We start from the raw sequence: 16,577 nt of genomic DNA on the forward strand, positions 1-16,577 counted from the left end.
TAAAGATAAAATTTAAACATAAAGAGTAGAACCAAGAGTCTCATCATTCTTTTGCCATTTAAGATCTTATTCACTCAACTTTATTGCTTTTCTTTTTCATTTTCGAATTTTTTTTTACTCTATAGCCTTTGAGAAACAACATTTCATTCAGCATGTCCAACATTTAACCAATATACAATGTACATCAAGTATGGCCCAAAATACATCATGAAGCCTAGCCAACAAAACAAGTTATCCAATGAAACAAAAACCCCCCACACTTATTCCCAAAACAATTCTAAAGCTCCAAAATTCCTTAAGGATATGGTGATATCATGGTTTTTCATTTAAGGCTTGTAGTGAGCTTCAAAACAAGGAAAGGGAAACAAGGCTCAAAAGGGCTATCAAAGGAATTAATTCAAGGTAAGTCCATTTGGCTAGAAGCTTATAAGAACAAAATTGCCTCAATCATTTCCAAATATGCATGTGAATTAGGAAGCATCAACAAGAATCAAGCCAAGGCTATTATGCAAGCAATCAATGGGACAAAACACACCAAATGATTATGATGATGGATGGCTCAAATTCTCACAAAGGTAAACTCATCACTTTCAAATTGAGCTTTCAAAACTATCATGAAATGTAGAGAAGAATCAAGGATTTCAAGTCACAAAATGTCAAGAACTTTTATTTTCAAAACAATTACCCATTTCTTGAACATATCCTATAATTCAAAGAAAAACATGCAAAGTCGTACATGCACACAAAATTAACCCAAAATATTAAACTAACAATCCAACGAAACTAACAACATTAACAAATTAACAAAACCAACAAAACTAGCAAAACCAAAGAACACTCCCCCCCCATACTTAAACAACACATTGTCCTCAATGTAGCGCAATTAAAAGATTAAAAACAATTAAATCATCAAATAGAATCAGACAAGTGTAGTGAAAGCAAAGAAGGAGATAGGAAAAGAAAAACTCCCTAAGTCATGGTGGAGGAAGAGTAGGGTGGAGTAAGGAAGTCTCTTCCACCACTACATCCACTAAAGAAGGGTTCGTGAGGAATGGCTTAAGTCGATGTCCGTTGACCTTGAAGCTCTTGTTTGTGGAGTCGCTTTTGATCTCAACTGTACCATAAGGAAAAACATTAGTAACAACAAAAGGACCAATCCACTTAGACCTCAACTTACCACTCATGAGTCCAAGCCTAGAATTATACAATAACACTTTTTGCCCAACCATGAAGTCCTTTTTAACTATCATGCTATCATGGAACTTCTTGGTCTTTTCTTTGTAGAACTTGGCATTCTCGTAGGCTTCTAGGCGGATTTCATCTAACTCACTCAGTTGCAACTTCCTTTCCTCACCAGCTTGATCCATAGAGAAGTTGCAAGTCTTCACTGCCCAGTATGCTTTGTGCTCAATTTCCACTGGAAGATGACATGCCTTTCCAAAGACAACCCGATAAGGAGACATTCCTATTGGTGCTTTGTAGGCAGTCCGATGTGCCCAGAGAGCATCATCAAGCCTGGTACTCCAATCTTTCCTGCTTGGCTGCACAATCTTCTCTAGAATTCTCTTGATTTCCCTGTTAGAAATTTCTGCCTGTCCATTGGTCTGGGGATGGTATGGTGTGGATACCCTGTGTACCACCCCGTACTTTTTAAGCAGGGCATGCATTGTTCTGTTGCAAAAATGGGTTCCTTGATCACTAACAATTGCTTTAGGTACTCCAAACCTACAGAACAGATTAGACCTGACAAAATCTGCAACAACTTTAGCATCATTAGTTCTAGTGGGTTTGGCTTCCACCCATTTTGAAACATAGTCAACTACAAGGAGAATGTAAACATAACCAAAAGAGACAGGAAAAGGGCCCATGAAATCTATACCCCAGACATCAAACACCTCACAAAATAGCATAGGTTGCTGAGGCATTTGTTGTCGCCATGTAAGTGTATTTCCTGCTCTCTGACACTGCTCACAAGTGCTGCAGATCTTCCACACATCTTTAAAGAAGGTGGGCCAATAAAAACCACAATCAAGCACTTTGCGAGCTGTCATTTGAACACCCAGGTGACCTCCCGGTGCGGAAGAATGACAGAACTGCAGGACTGAGTCAGTCTCATGATCTGGAATGCATCATGTAATGATCTGATCACTGCACAATTTCCACAAGTAGGGGTCATCCCAAATAAAATGCTTAGCATCACTTTTAATTTTATCTTTTTGGGCCTTAGATGCTAAGGGAGGAAAAACAGAAGCAACTAAATAATTGACAATGTTAGCAAACCAGGGAGTAGAAAGAGAGTCAGAAATACTATACAGTATATACAAATGATCATCCGGGAAATCATCCCGAATAGGTGAATCTGCATCAGATACACGTTCGATCTGACTCAAATGATCAGCAACTAGATTTTGTGCTCCGCTCCTATCACGGATCTCCAAGTCAAACTCTTCGAGCCAGAGCATCCATCGGATCAACCTAGGCTTAGAATCAGCCTTCTTCAACAAGTACTTTAGAACTGCATGGTCAGTGTAAACAATAATACGGGTACCAAGCAAATAAGATCGAAATTTTTCAAGAGCAAAAACTATGGCTAGAAGCTCTTTCTCAGTAGTAGTATAATTCGCTTGGGCAGCATCTAAAGTCCTAGAAGCATAATATATCACCCTGGGCAATTTATCAATTTTCTGAGGAAGGACAGCCCCCAATGCATAATTTGATGCATCACACATAAGCTCAAAAGGGGCTGTCCAATCGGGTGCCTGGATGATGGGGGTGGTAGTCAGCGCTCTTTTGAGGCAATCAAAAGCCTCTTTGCATCTGTCATTAAAGTCAAACTCCACCTCCTTTTGCAACAAGTTGGACAGTGGAAGGGCTACTTTGCTAAAATCCCTTATAAAGCGCCTGTAGAATCCTGCATGACCAAGAAAAGATCGCACCTCTCGCACACAAGAGGGGTAAGGCAATTGTGAAATAACAGAAATTTTTGCAGGATCTACTTCAATACCCTTATTGGAAATAATGTGACCTAAAACTATACCTTGCTCAACCATAAAATGACATTTTTCAAAATTTAGAACAAGGTTAGTTTCAATGCATCTATTCAAAACTTTTTCCAAACTATTCAAACAACCATCAAAAGAGGATCCATATACAGTGAAATCATCCATAAACACCTCTATGCAATTTTCTAAAAAATCACTGAAAATACTAATCATGCACCGCTGGAAGGTACCAGGGGCATTGCACAGGCCGAAAGGCATCCTCCTATAAGCAAAAGTGCCGAAGGGGCAGGTGAATGTGGTCTTTTCTTGATCCTCAGGAGCAATAGTAATTTGCATATAACCAGAAAAACCATCAAGGAAACAGTAGTGGGATTTACCTGCCAGGCGTTCAAGCATCTGGTCAATGAATGGCAGGGGAAAATGGTCCTTTTTGGTAACCTGGTTCAGCCTCCTATAGTCAATGCAGACTCTCCAACTATTCTGCACCCGAGTAGGAATTAGCTCCTCCTTCTCATTTTTATCACTGTGAGGCCGGTCTTCTTCGGGACTACCTGGACGGGACTCACCCATTGGCTGTCGGAGATAGGATAAATGATTCCAGCTTGCAAAAGCTTGGTTATCTCCTTCTTCACTACGTCAAGAATCATCGGGTTGAGTCTTCTCTGTGGCTGTCTTACTGGTTTAGCTCCATCCTCTAAATTTATTCGATGCATACATGTGGATGGGCTAATTACAGGAATGTCCGCCAAGGTCCAGCCTATAGCCTTCTTATGTTTCTTGAGAACTGACAACAACTTCTCCTCTTGCTCATCAGCAAGGGAGGCAGATATAATCACTGGAAAACTCTTGCTATCATCCAAGTAAGCGTATTTTAAATTTGATGGCAGAGGCTTCAACTCTGGTGTGGTCGGCTGGACAGTGGTAGAAGGACATGGTTTCTCAGCCTTTACCTCATAAAGAAAGTCAGAGGTATGTGTACTTCCTGAAACATGGTTAGTCCTATTTGACTCTATAAAATCAATCTCAAGAGGTAAAACACCACCACCAGGCATGCAATCAATATCACTCTCAGATTCACTCTCAGCATCAAATTCAGACATATGATCAAGTACAATTTCAGACTCAATGCATGAAGAGTGAGAGGCATGCAGATTAGAATAAAGATCAGTCATGTATTCATCAACAACATGGTCAATTATTTCAGCACGAAATACAGAAAGATCTTCAGATGGGTATTTCATAGCATCCAGAATATTAAAATGAACAGTTATATAACCAAACTCCATGGATAGTGTGCCTGCATAAACATCTATCTTAGTTCTAGCAGTTTTCATAAAGGGTCTGCCTAGAATGATGGGAACTGATCCTTGAGAAAATCCATCTTCCATATTCAAAATATAAAAATCAACAGGGAAAATCAGTTCACCAACTCTAACTAAGACATCTTCTATGAAACCAACAGGGTAGGCAACACTTCTATTAGCTAAATGAATTACCACATCAGTTGACTGTAAGGGACCTAGAGATAGAGAATTAAAAATAGACAGAGGCATAACACTAACAGAAGCTCCTAAGTCTAGCATGGCATTGTCAAACTTACTATTCCCTATAATACAAGATATGCTGAATGTACCTGGATCTTTGCATTTTTCAGGAATTTGAGGAACATATTTACCAATCAATGCGGAAACATTTCTGCCCATGCTAATCCGTTCACTTCCTTTAAGCTTCCGCTTATTAGTGCCCAGCTCCTTCAAGAATTTGGCATATCTTGGAATTTGCTTTATTGCATCTAACAGAGGTATGTTTACCTCTACTTTTCTAAACGTTTCCAAGATCTCTTTCTCCGTCTCTTCAATTTTTTTGTTGGAAACTGCTCTTGGAGGGAATGGAAGAGGAGGAATGTGCTGCTTCTGCAAATCAGAATTACCTGTGGAAGAAGATTCACCTGCACAGAAATTGTTAGGTAAATTTTTGTCATCACCTTTTCCTGGAGTAGAGTGAAGTTTGGCAGGTTCATTTGCAGACGAGGAAGGTGCTACTGGTTGAGGTCCTTGACACTGCTTTCCCGACCTCAATGAAATGGCACTGACATTTTTGGGATTTTGGACAGCTTGAGAAGGTAGCTTGTCAAAATTCTGGGACTGTTGTTGATTCAATTGTGTAGCTAATTGTCCCATCCGATTAGTCAAGCTCTGAATGGAAGCTCTGGTCTCTTGCTGAAACTGCATGTTCTGCATAGTCATTTGCCTCACAAGTTCTTCGAGGGAAGGTTGTGGAGGGGCCTCAACTGTTGGCTGTTTCTGGGGTTGTTGTTGGATTGGTGGAGGAATGTATGGTCTGCTTGGGCCAGCAGCATTTTGGAAGGAAGGAGCAGGCTGTTGTTGTTGTTGCTGAGGGCTGGACCATCTGAGGTTAGGGTGATTCCTCCATCCAGGGTTGTATCTATTGCTGGAGAGGTCATAGTTGTTCTGCTGAGGTTGAGGAGGTCTATTGTAAATGTTTGCAACATAAGCTTTAGGCTGCACAATTGCTCCAGGTTGCTGCATGGAAGGACAAAGGTCTGTATGGTGGTCAGCAGAGGAGCACAAACCACAAACTCTTGCGACAGGAACAGATTTCTGATTCAAGGCCAGCTGGGTTACTAAGTTAACCAATGCATCCAGTTTGCCTTCAAGCTTCTTAGTTTCAGATGATGCAGATGGGCTTGTAGCTACCTCATGCACTCCTCTAATGACTATGGCATCATTTCTGGCGCTAAACTGTTGGGAGTTGGAAGCCATCTTCTCAATTAAATTTCTGGCTTCAGCAGGAGTCATGTCTCCAAGGGCTCCACCACTGGCAGCATCTATCATACTTCTCTCCATATTGCTGAGTCCTTCATAAAAATATTGGAGAAGAAGCTGCTCTGAAATCTGATGGTGGGGGCAACTGGCACATAGTTTCTTAAATCTCTCCTAGTACTCATACAGGCTCTCTCCACTAAGTTGTCTAATACCTGAGATATCCTTCCTGATGGCTGTGGTCCTGGAAGCAGGGAAAATTGTTTCTAAGAATACTCTCTTAAGGTCATCCCAGCTCGTGATGGACCTTGGAGCAAGGTAATACAACCAGTCCTTTGCCACTCCCTCTAATGAATGAGGAAAAGCCTTCAGAAATATGTGATCCTCTTGGACATCTGGGGGTTTCATGGTGGAGCAAACAATATGAAATTCCTTCAAATGTTTGTGCGGGTCTTCACCTGCAAGGCCATGAAACTTTGGAAGCAAATGAATCAGTCCAGTTTTAAGAACATATGGGACATCCTCATCAGGGTATTGGATGCACAAGCTTTCGTAGGTGAAATCAGGTGCAGCCATTTCCCTTAGAGTCCTCTCACGGGGTGGAGGTTGTGCCATGTTCTCAGAATGTGCAAAATCAGAATGCTCAGAATCAGAATGCTCAAAATTATAATGCTCAAGATCAGGATGTTCTAAATCACCAATAACAGAATGCACAGATTCACCAGTAATGGAATGCTCAGAATGATCAAAAGGTATAAAATGATGCCTAACTAATCTATGAAATGTCCTATCTATCTTAGGATCAAAGGGTTGTAAGTCAGATGGATTGCCTCTAGTCATACACTACATTCAGCATGCACACAACTAGTTGCCTTGTCATGTAAATAAAGGTGTAGGTTTGAACTACAACTACCCTCAAATGATATCCAAATGACTTGAAATTTTGTGAGCAACCTTATAAAATTATGAGAAGATAGCACAAAACATTTCAAACAAAAATTCAAAGTCTAACTATGAAAGCTAAAAATGGTAAGTTAAGAAAAATAAGTGAATAAAACTTGAAAAATAAAAAACTTTTGACAGAATCGCTTTTTTTTAAACGATGGAGACCTCAGCCAGCCTAGGGCAGGTTGCCACGGCGTAGGAAAGTTTTTTCTACCCCAAATGCATATATAATAATTGCGATTCTGATAACCGGAGCAAAAGTTATGGCCGTTTGAAGTTTTGACAAACACAAAATTTGCTAGTTTTTTGGAACTTTCAAATCTGACCAAACTAAAGGCTCTAGCTATTTTTCCCACAAAATATGGATTAAAAGAAGTTACCACAAAAAAATTCAGCCAAAAATAACAACCCTAGCTACTAAAACAAAAAATCTCAAATAATTCAGCATGGGTGGTCGCTAAAATCCGTCTCTAATTGATTTCTACTACTACTCTGTTTTGCCGCAAGCACAATCTTCACAGCAAAACACCCAAGACTGAAACAGGGGAAACGCTTAATGGGAAAACTGAAACAGAACACACATTAAACAAAATATCAGGACACTAAACAACACTAACACACATACTAACACAATACTAAAAATTTAAACATAAAACACGAAAGGATTAAACACACAACACTAGCTAGCTATTATGAACCTTTGGACACTGCTCCCCGGCAACGGCGCCAAATTTGATCGAGGCTGTACCCGAATCAAATAAACATGAAAATGCAATAACTAGGAAGTGATCCTAGGTCGTTTCCCAACGAGCAGTGACACACCAATTGTTCATAATATACTTGCAGTAACAGTAACGATTGAGGGGGTTTTGTTTGTTTTGTGATTTAAGAGTAGAACAAGTAAACTGGAATACGAAACTACTAATATTAAAAACGGGTTGTTTCCTTTGATTCAGAAGCCATTCTCTTATCCTGGGTTATGGAGAATTCGTCCCTAATAGTCAACCACTTAATCCAACCCTATTTCAATTTACTAAGCAAAAATCAACTTAGGGTTGTCAATACGTGATTAGGCACCACATACACCAGTTAGCCCTTCGTCCATTAAGCATGAACGCAAGTTAGGCTAAGAGGCAATTAATCGAACACGAAGCGTGCACTGATTAATATTCACGAATTTGGGATAACTGGTGAAGGGAAAACTGCCAGGAAACCACATTACAAGCGAAACCTCAAAGAGAGTTGGGCTTCGTCCTCAAAAGGAAACAACAATAGAAAATCTAGCCTTCCATGGATTCAAACAGAAAACGCAAATGAAACATGAAGCAGAAACGTAAATGAACAGAAACGTAAATGAGACGGAAACGTAAATGAGAGTAGAAGAAGAAGCAAGAACGAAAATGTAATTAGAAGCAGAAAACGTAAAATTGCATTACGAACTCAGAAGCATCAAAGCAGAAAAACGAAAACCCTAAAACAAAAGCTCTGAATAATGAATAGCATAACAGAATGCCTTGCACGAATCCCAAGGCTGCTATTTAAAAAGAGTCACTCAAAGTCACTGGGCCCTATTACAATACTCTGGCCCAAAACGAAATAAACACTGAACAACATAAAATAAAATTGCGAAATTTCCTAATTAACTAAGGTAAGCGCTGCTTAATTTGCCCTCTTCAAGTCCATAACCAAAATCCGGATTAAGACCAATGTTTCCTTAATTCCTGAAATTAGATTAAAAACATCAAATTAGCTAAATGAGCCCAAATAATAAAACTGCCTGATTAATTGACAATTAAGACCAATCAGTAATTAAAATGGTGCAAAAAAGGTTTAGAAAATAGAAGAAAATGATGGCACATCAACTGGTTCATTGTCATGGAAGAAGAACTTCACCAGTTTACCAGAAAGGATGTCTACGCACTTGTTCTTAAGCCTAAGAAAAAGCATCATTGGAACAAGACGAGTGTTCATAAACAAACTGGATGAACAAGGCAAATTAGTAAGAAACAAAGCAAGGTTAGTAGCTCAAGGTTGTAACCAGCAAGAAGGTATAGATTTCACTAAAACCTTTTCTTATGTTGCTAGACTTGAAGGTATACATATCATGCTTGCCTTTGTTGCTCATAAAAACATAAAGATTTTTAAAATGAATGTTAAAAGTGCCTTCTTTAATGGCTTTATTGAAGAGGAAATGTATGTCAAATAATCTCCTAGCTTTGAAGATCATACTTTTCCAGACCATGTCTTCAAACTCAGAAAGGCTTTGTATGGTCTAAAACAGGCACCCCATGCTTGGTATGATAGGCTGAGCTCTTTTCTCTTAGAAAATGGTTTTATGAGAGGCAAAGTAGACACAAATCTTTTCAGAAGAGAAGTTGACAAAGATTTCATTATAGTTTAGATATATGTAGATGATATCATTTTTGGAGCTACTAATGAATCTCTATGCAAGGATTTCTCTGATATGGTGAAGAATAAGTTTGAAATGAGCATGATGGGAGAACTTAAGTTCTTTCTAGGGCTTCAGATTAAGCAATACATCAAATGTATATATATTCATCAATGGAAATTCTAAAGAATTTCTAAAGATGGAAGATGCTAAACCAATGAAAACCCCCATGCATGCTATCAATCCTTTAAGCAAAGAAAAATTAGGTAAACTAGTGGATCGAGCGATGTAGAGGTATGATTTGGTCACTTTGATATCTAACATATAGCAGACTTGATATTATGTGTAATGTATGTCTATGTGCTATATTTTAGTATGATCCTCAAGAGTCACACTTCAAAGTTTTTAAGAGGATCTTATGATATCGAGTATGCCCTAGTAACCAAAGTTTGTTCTATAAAAAAAATTAAGATTCTAAGTTAGTAGAATATTATGATACAAATTATGCATAAGATAGAGTGAAACGAAAAAGCACAAGTGGAGGATGTCATTATATCGAACCTTGTTTAATATCATAGGCAAGCAAGAAGAAAAACTCTATTATTTTCTTCCCTCATGTTGATTTAAGTTGATGGTCCAATCAACCACAACCATAACAAAAATTACTCAAGCGCTCACACTTAAAGGAGACCATCAAGGCTTGATTGTTGCCAAATTTCAATTGTCACTCTTCTTATAAGTTTACACTACTATGAATAAGGCTTTCGATGACGGTTCTCTAAGGCCTTTTATGATGATTTTAACCATGATGGAATTCATCGTTGTTGAATGTAAACTACTTTTAATGAAAATTTTAAAATTGTCATAGAATATGTTATGGTTTTACAAAAAAAAAAAAAAACATTTTTACTTGCAGTTTTATGATGATTTTTATAACTTTTTTTCTATGACAATTTTTTGAAAACTATCGTAGAAAGTTTATCTTCTATGACAATTTTCTAAAAATCGTCATAAAAGATTGACTTTCCATGATAGATTTTTGAGAATTTTCATAGAATTCTTTTTAATGTTCCTTTTGTTTTAAGGAATACTAAATTTGTAATTTAACAAAGAACAAATACATGTTATCTAGTGCAAAATAAATATAGGAAATACGTCCCGACAGTCTAGAGCAAATTATAAATTAGGATAATTAATTAATATCAATAAATATGATATAAAATTTATATAACATTAACAAACATTATTCACATAAATGCGTTGTTTTTCATTTTAAAAAGCATGTTTTCCATTCCTTGAAAATTGTTGTAATCTTCTCCAATTCCAATGGTGTTTGACCACTAAACCAGTGCAATATATAATAAAAAAAGTTATAAAACATTAAGTTAAGGATTGAGATATTACTAGACATAATTTGATTTGTAATTTAAAACATGTAATAAGAACAGATGTGTCAGAAAGAGATACATACCTCCAAAGATGCTCAGTAACAAAAACAAAAAGTGTGGTGATGGCAGTAATATACTATACAAAAGTGTTGAGTCGAGTACTTGTACCTACAAGCAAAACTAATTGTTAAAGATTAAAGATTAAAAATTGTTGGCATAACAAGATTAATTATAATAACTTCAAGGGGAAATGAAGCCAAAGCCTCAGACATGGCATAATCCAAAATAGTTAAAAATAAAAATAACACTCTATCACACACACACACACACACACACACACACACACACAATAGTCAAATGTAAGATGTAGGTAAGGCATAGCATGAAAAGATAAACACAAGTTGTCCTATTAAATTAATCAAATCATATTTTTATGCTACCATGACCATATGACCTATTAAATTAATTTCCTTGGATAGAATTTTCCAAGTTGTCATCTCAGCCTATTTCATCAAATTCTTGACAAGAAATTTCATCTTGGTTCATATTTTATACTAGTTTTGTAGTTTTACGATGTGAATTCATGCTCCTCGGTTCTCTTTATGTGTCGTGTACTATCTCTTATCTTTATATATAGTATTCTTTTATAAAATAGGAACTGATTATCCTTGCTCATATACCAATATGCTTCATTCTATCATAATTATTTAATCTTAGATTGATACTAGTTTTTTCTAAAATTTGTGTCATGTGGGATCACAAGAAGCAATGTTCATAAATGGAATAAATACATAACAAGCTAACACAATCACAAAATTAAATAGGTTGTTGTAAGATGAAACAAAGCTATATTACCAAAAAAAATAACCATAAGATTGAAGGGGTTTATCATAATTATACAAAACATTTCCATATTGAATCAATAAAACAGAGTCAGAGAAGGAAATGTAGAAAATAAATTGAATATCTCAAGCAAGGATGAGACTTTATAAATTGTGCTTCCTCAACGTGTGTCAATGGTTTATTAGGATGATAAGTATGGTTTTGCCGCTTTGCCCATAGCCAATAGCACTGAAATTGAACGGGTTATGTTACAAGCATCAAGAGTCATACATAAGTACATAACAAAGTAATTTTAGAAAAGTTCAATATAATTACCCTCAATAGTACCAACAGATAATGCATATATGTGTTCACTAGTAATCTATTAAATTAGGAGGATCATGGATGTCTGTTAACGCAAAAAACAAAAATTCATGTAAGGAAAAAAGTTGAGTGCTTCACTATGTGAAGGTTGTCATAAGGAACTTCTAGGAATACAATTATATTCTACTAAAAAGAACATCCACAATAATATCAATAGCATATTGAAGTGAAATTAGTGCTATAGGACTATTATTATCTCTATATTACTTTGAAAAATCACGCATAAGGATAATTATTACCCTATTAATGAATTTGAATGCAAAGAACACAATATCTATTCCTTAACCTATTAACAAAACTGAAAAGTACTTAATTTTCTTATACTGATCTTGTGGGTTCTTTAACAATTAACAGTTGTAGTGTAGTCAAGTGAAAATCAGAAAGGAAACACCTTGAAAAATAGATTGCATATACTAGTGTAAAATATGCAATTCATGTACCATGTGATTTTTATTAATTAATGTCACATTAACATTAAAACATAATGCAATTCATATTCAAGTATGATGGGCGAAATTCAGTTATACTATATTTTCCATTCAGAACAATGAAACATTGAATTCCAAATAAGTTTAAAACTAGTACAATAAAACATAATTTGTAGCTATCAAATAAAAATGTGTATATGACACATCACATACATTCCTCATTCTACAACCATATGTGTTCTTTCCAAATACATCAATCCCCATGTACATATCAGACTTTCTATCACCAGCAACAACAACAACAGATCGCCTCGGATAATCTTCCTACATTGTATTGATAACAATAAAATTAACTCATAGAAAATAACAATTGACTAAACAACAGTATTGGAGCAGCATGCCATGGGAACATAAGCAATACTTGCCATGAATAGTTTGTAATATCCCACCATATATATCAAAGAAAGGCTTATTACGTTCATTTAGTTCATCTTGCCACCACAACCATTAATAGTGACACTGTTATACTTGCATGATCTAGAAAGGGCATAAAAGTCACTAAAGAATGTGTTAAAAATGATATATGATTGACAAACTCTTTCAAATTAGAAATCTGTTCTGGCTTTAATGATGCCTCTATATTCAACTACAATTGAGTGTAGCTATTTGAATCATTGAAAAGATTAAAAAATGGCATGCTTCATGGTATTAGAAGATTAATTATGTATATTTATCTTAATTATGACAAATTGATTACCAGTCGTCCGTCAAAGCCTAAATTAACAGCAAGCTCTACCAAGTGTTTTGCATACATTTGGGCAGACTCCTTTGTTGAAAGCATTTCATCACAAACCACCTTTCCTTCATCCCCTTTAGTGATGAAAGCCCTCATAAGGGTACAATTTCAACAAAAAAAGTTTAAGAGCCATAAAACATTTAGTAATAAATAATGTGATGCTTATTTAATTCGAATTTAGTCAAGTAAAGCAATTGAATTATCTGGTTATCCTGATTAAAGCATTTGGCAAAAAATAATATTGCAATAAACATTTGACAAGGGTTATATTTACCATCTACTAATCTCTAATAAGATAAACTAAACCAACTATAGAAGCTTATGATTGACCTTAACCAACACCAGTTAATGCAAAATAAAAATAATTTATCACATTTTTAAAGCTTACAATTGTGCTTATACTATCGGCCAACTCTAAGCTCTCATATTGGTCTTGGTTCAATCTATTTTATCTTGTTATTATATTTTCTAAATACTTCTAAAATAAAACCAGCCAATTTCAAAGCTAAAGTGAATATCATACATAAGCAACAAGAAAGAATAATTAATTAGTACCTTAACACCATGACGATGAGAGATCATATTGATTTGTGTAATATATTATATTATATTCCAATTTTCAAATAAAACATAATTTATTTACAAAATATGTCAGACCATATTGATTCATGTAATACATTACATTCCTAATACCAAATACAAAAGTTTCCAAGTGATTTCACTAGTTGAATATGAAGGTTAGAAATAATTATGCAAAACCCAAGGTTTGTGTTGTAAGCAATACTGTTATAGATTAGAGGTATGTTACACACCTAATAGTATACAAAAGATCCTAGAGATCGATGTTAATACACTGTTGAGATATCATTTCAAATAACTAAAGTAAATTCACAAGGTTAAGACAATAAAAATTCTTTCATCAAAAGAAGAGGTTTAGTAAAATGAGTTAATGTGATTTTAACAATATTATCCAACAACTAAGAAGTGAAATAGTATATATATTAAGTGACACATGCTTAATATCTTCTCTAGTCACCTATTCTACACTAACAACAGATTTGGCAATGTAGATGATGCATAATTGATTAGGAATTTATGTAATTTTTACATTATGAAATTGATTAGGCTAAATACAATTTTGGTACCCTTGGTTTCATGATTTTGGTCCCCTTGATTTTTAATGCTTCATTGTTTTGGCCAATAACACACTTTTACAAGTTTAGGCATTGTTTGGATAAACTTCACAATAAACAATTATAGAAGAAGAAAACAAGAAGTAAAATGAATTAAACTCTTCCTATATATGAACAAGTTAATTTATAGAAGCTCTCTTATTTGACTCCTCCAAAAGCTAACTTAAACTTGGGCAAAAGCTAATTTTAACTTGGAAAAAGTTTAATTCATTTGACCTTCTTACTCATTTCTCCTACAAGTGCCTATCCAAAAGTGCATACAAACAGAACCCAAGTCAAAAACCACACAAGATACAATGTTATACAAATTTACTCTGTAATCATATGAAATGCCAACAATAGTTCATATCAATCACCAAATAAACTAATAGAACCTACCCTCAGAAACTTCACTTAGGAGAAGCAACAAAGAACTGAAATGCATACACACAACACATGTAAAACAAGACCACATCATCACTAGCAGTCAACAAAACCTTCAAATCCTAAAGTCAAAATTTTGCAAACACAAGGCAAATGAATGCCAAGGAAGAACTCAACAACAAGTTCAAGAATGTTGGAAAAAAAGAGGCAAACACAGAGCAACACAACAAGCACACTATCTCACAGTAAGCACAATGCAGTGACCTAGATGTTGAGGCCAAGGGTGTCGAGAGCATAAGTAGCATGCAAAGTAGAGAATGAGTGTGGAAATAATTCTAAAGGGTTTTTTTCCTTGATTTCTATGATGATTTATATAAAACAATTTTTGAAACTTGATATCTATGATGTTTTTATAAAACCGTCGTTAAAAAGATTCTATTATTTACAAAAATACCATCACATCTTGAATAATGACGATTTTGAAAAAAAAACTCTTATATCCAACGTCATTGAAGATCAATTTTGTAGTAGTGTTAGTAGCGTCCAGGGGAACTCTCACTCTCATGGATTTCCTAAATAGTTATCCTCATTATCATCCCAATCCAAAAAATATGCCAAAGTATTTGCAATAATCTCTGCCACTTTTTTAGTACGTCAGTTAATAGGAAGATCGTAAGCAATACCAGAAAAGAACATTGACTGAGAGGCACTAGACTAAGTTTTGTCTCCCTATCAAGATCGTTGAGGATAACCAATTTGCAATCAAAATTCCACGAGGCCTGCTTCATCACCACATCCATGTCCTTCTTCTGAAAGAACCTAAAGATGAACAAATTCTTTTCAATGTCCTTATTTCCACTCTAACTTTTATCTTCTAAGCTTGTGCCATTGTTGCCTTTTAAAATCCTTTGCATTCACTAATCCTTGTGTAAGTACCCTTCCAACCAACCAATGATGATCTGGTTCTGTCTTCCAAACATGACCATATTCACCTAGATCTAGAATCTTAATCACATCTCCATCATCTTCCACTAAAACTTTATTTGTGCACAATCCATGATAACATTCACGAGATCCACACCACAAACCCTAATGAGTTGTGCATGTGAGCGGGATTAAACCCTAACAATCAACAATAGTGCTGAGAAAAGCAAGAATACATATCTTGGGAATGTCAAAACCTTAATGACACCCCTAAGGGAGCATGTAGGAAGAATAAACTTAGGTTTTCTTTTGAATTAAAAGTTTTTGTGGATTTTTCAAAATAAAGGAAATTTTAAAAAGTGCATTTTTATCCCTTTATAATATTTTTTTCTTTTGATTTCTCAATATAGATATTATTTTGTCTTCTGGTATATCACTGTAATTAATGGTTTTGTGTTCATCTCTATCATGTCCCTTCACTATCAAATTAAACAAGTTCTAATTTGACCATAGTCTGAATTGTGGCTTGGACTCTTCTTCCCAGCAATGTACAATGTCCTTCTTCATGTGATGTTCAAAAGTAGTAGAATGTGATTGTGAGATGAGGGGCTAGTATGTACATCCACTATGTGCTTGACTCATTACTAACATGAGAAAAACAAGGGTGTGTATAAATAAGTAAAAATATCTAAGGGTGGTTAGTATAGTTTAGTAAGATCATGTTATGAGTTTTTTTATTACCAGAATAATGTTGGAAATTCCTCCATAATTAATGTTGTTTCATATTTAAGTAAACATACTGTCATACCCTAATTTCGTCCGGGGACCATTGTTTGTTGACATGCGACTTTTGCTTGACCACCTCAAAATGTTTAACACCCATCGTTGTGGAATCCGTAAAGTTCCGAGATGTTTCGAGAAGAAATCGGTCAAAAATACGAAAACGGGAGTGTATTTAGCAAAGTGGGGTGTGTGTAAATAAACTGTTACACTCTAATTTCATCCGAGGACCATTGTTGATCGCTTCGGAAGGCTTAACACTCATCACGGTGGAATCCGTAAAGTTTCGTGAGATTCCGGAGAGAAAACGGCCAAAAACACAAAAATGGGGGGGGGGTGAACTTATCAAGATAGGGGTGTAAATAGCAATTCGAATCTAG

The 16,577-nt window shown here is 35.6% G+C and overlaps 1 non-coding gene across 1 annotated transcript; it reads left to right on the forward strand.

The window, feature by feature from the left end:
* Positions 1–5,915: 5,915 nt before the first annotated feature.
* LOC114407897 lies at positions 5,916–6,022 on the forward strand. Its single transcript, XR_003665709.1, has one exon. It is a non-coding gene; the product is annotated as a small nucleolar RNA R71 (small nucleolar RNA).
* The last annotated feature ends 10,555 nt before the right edge of the window (positions 6,023–16,577 follow it).

The sequence above is a fragment of the Glycine soja genome, chromosome 3 (genome assembly GCF_004193775.1).
Source record: "Glycine soja cultivar W05 chromosome 3, ASM419377v2, whole genome shotgun sequence".
Taxonomy (NCBI): Eukaryota; Viridiplantae; Streptophyta; class Magnoliopsida; order Fabales; family Fabaceae; genus Glycine; species Glycine soja.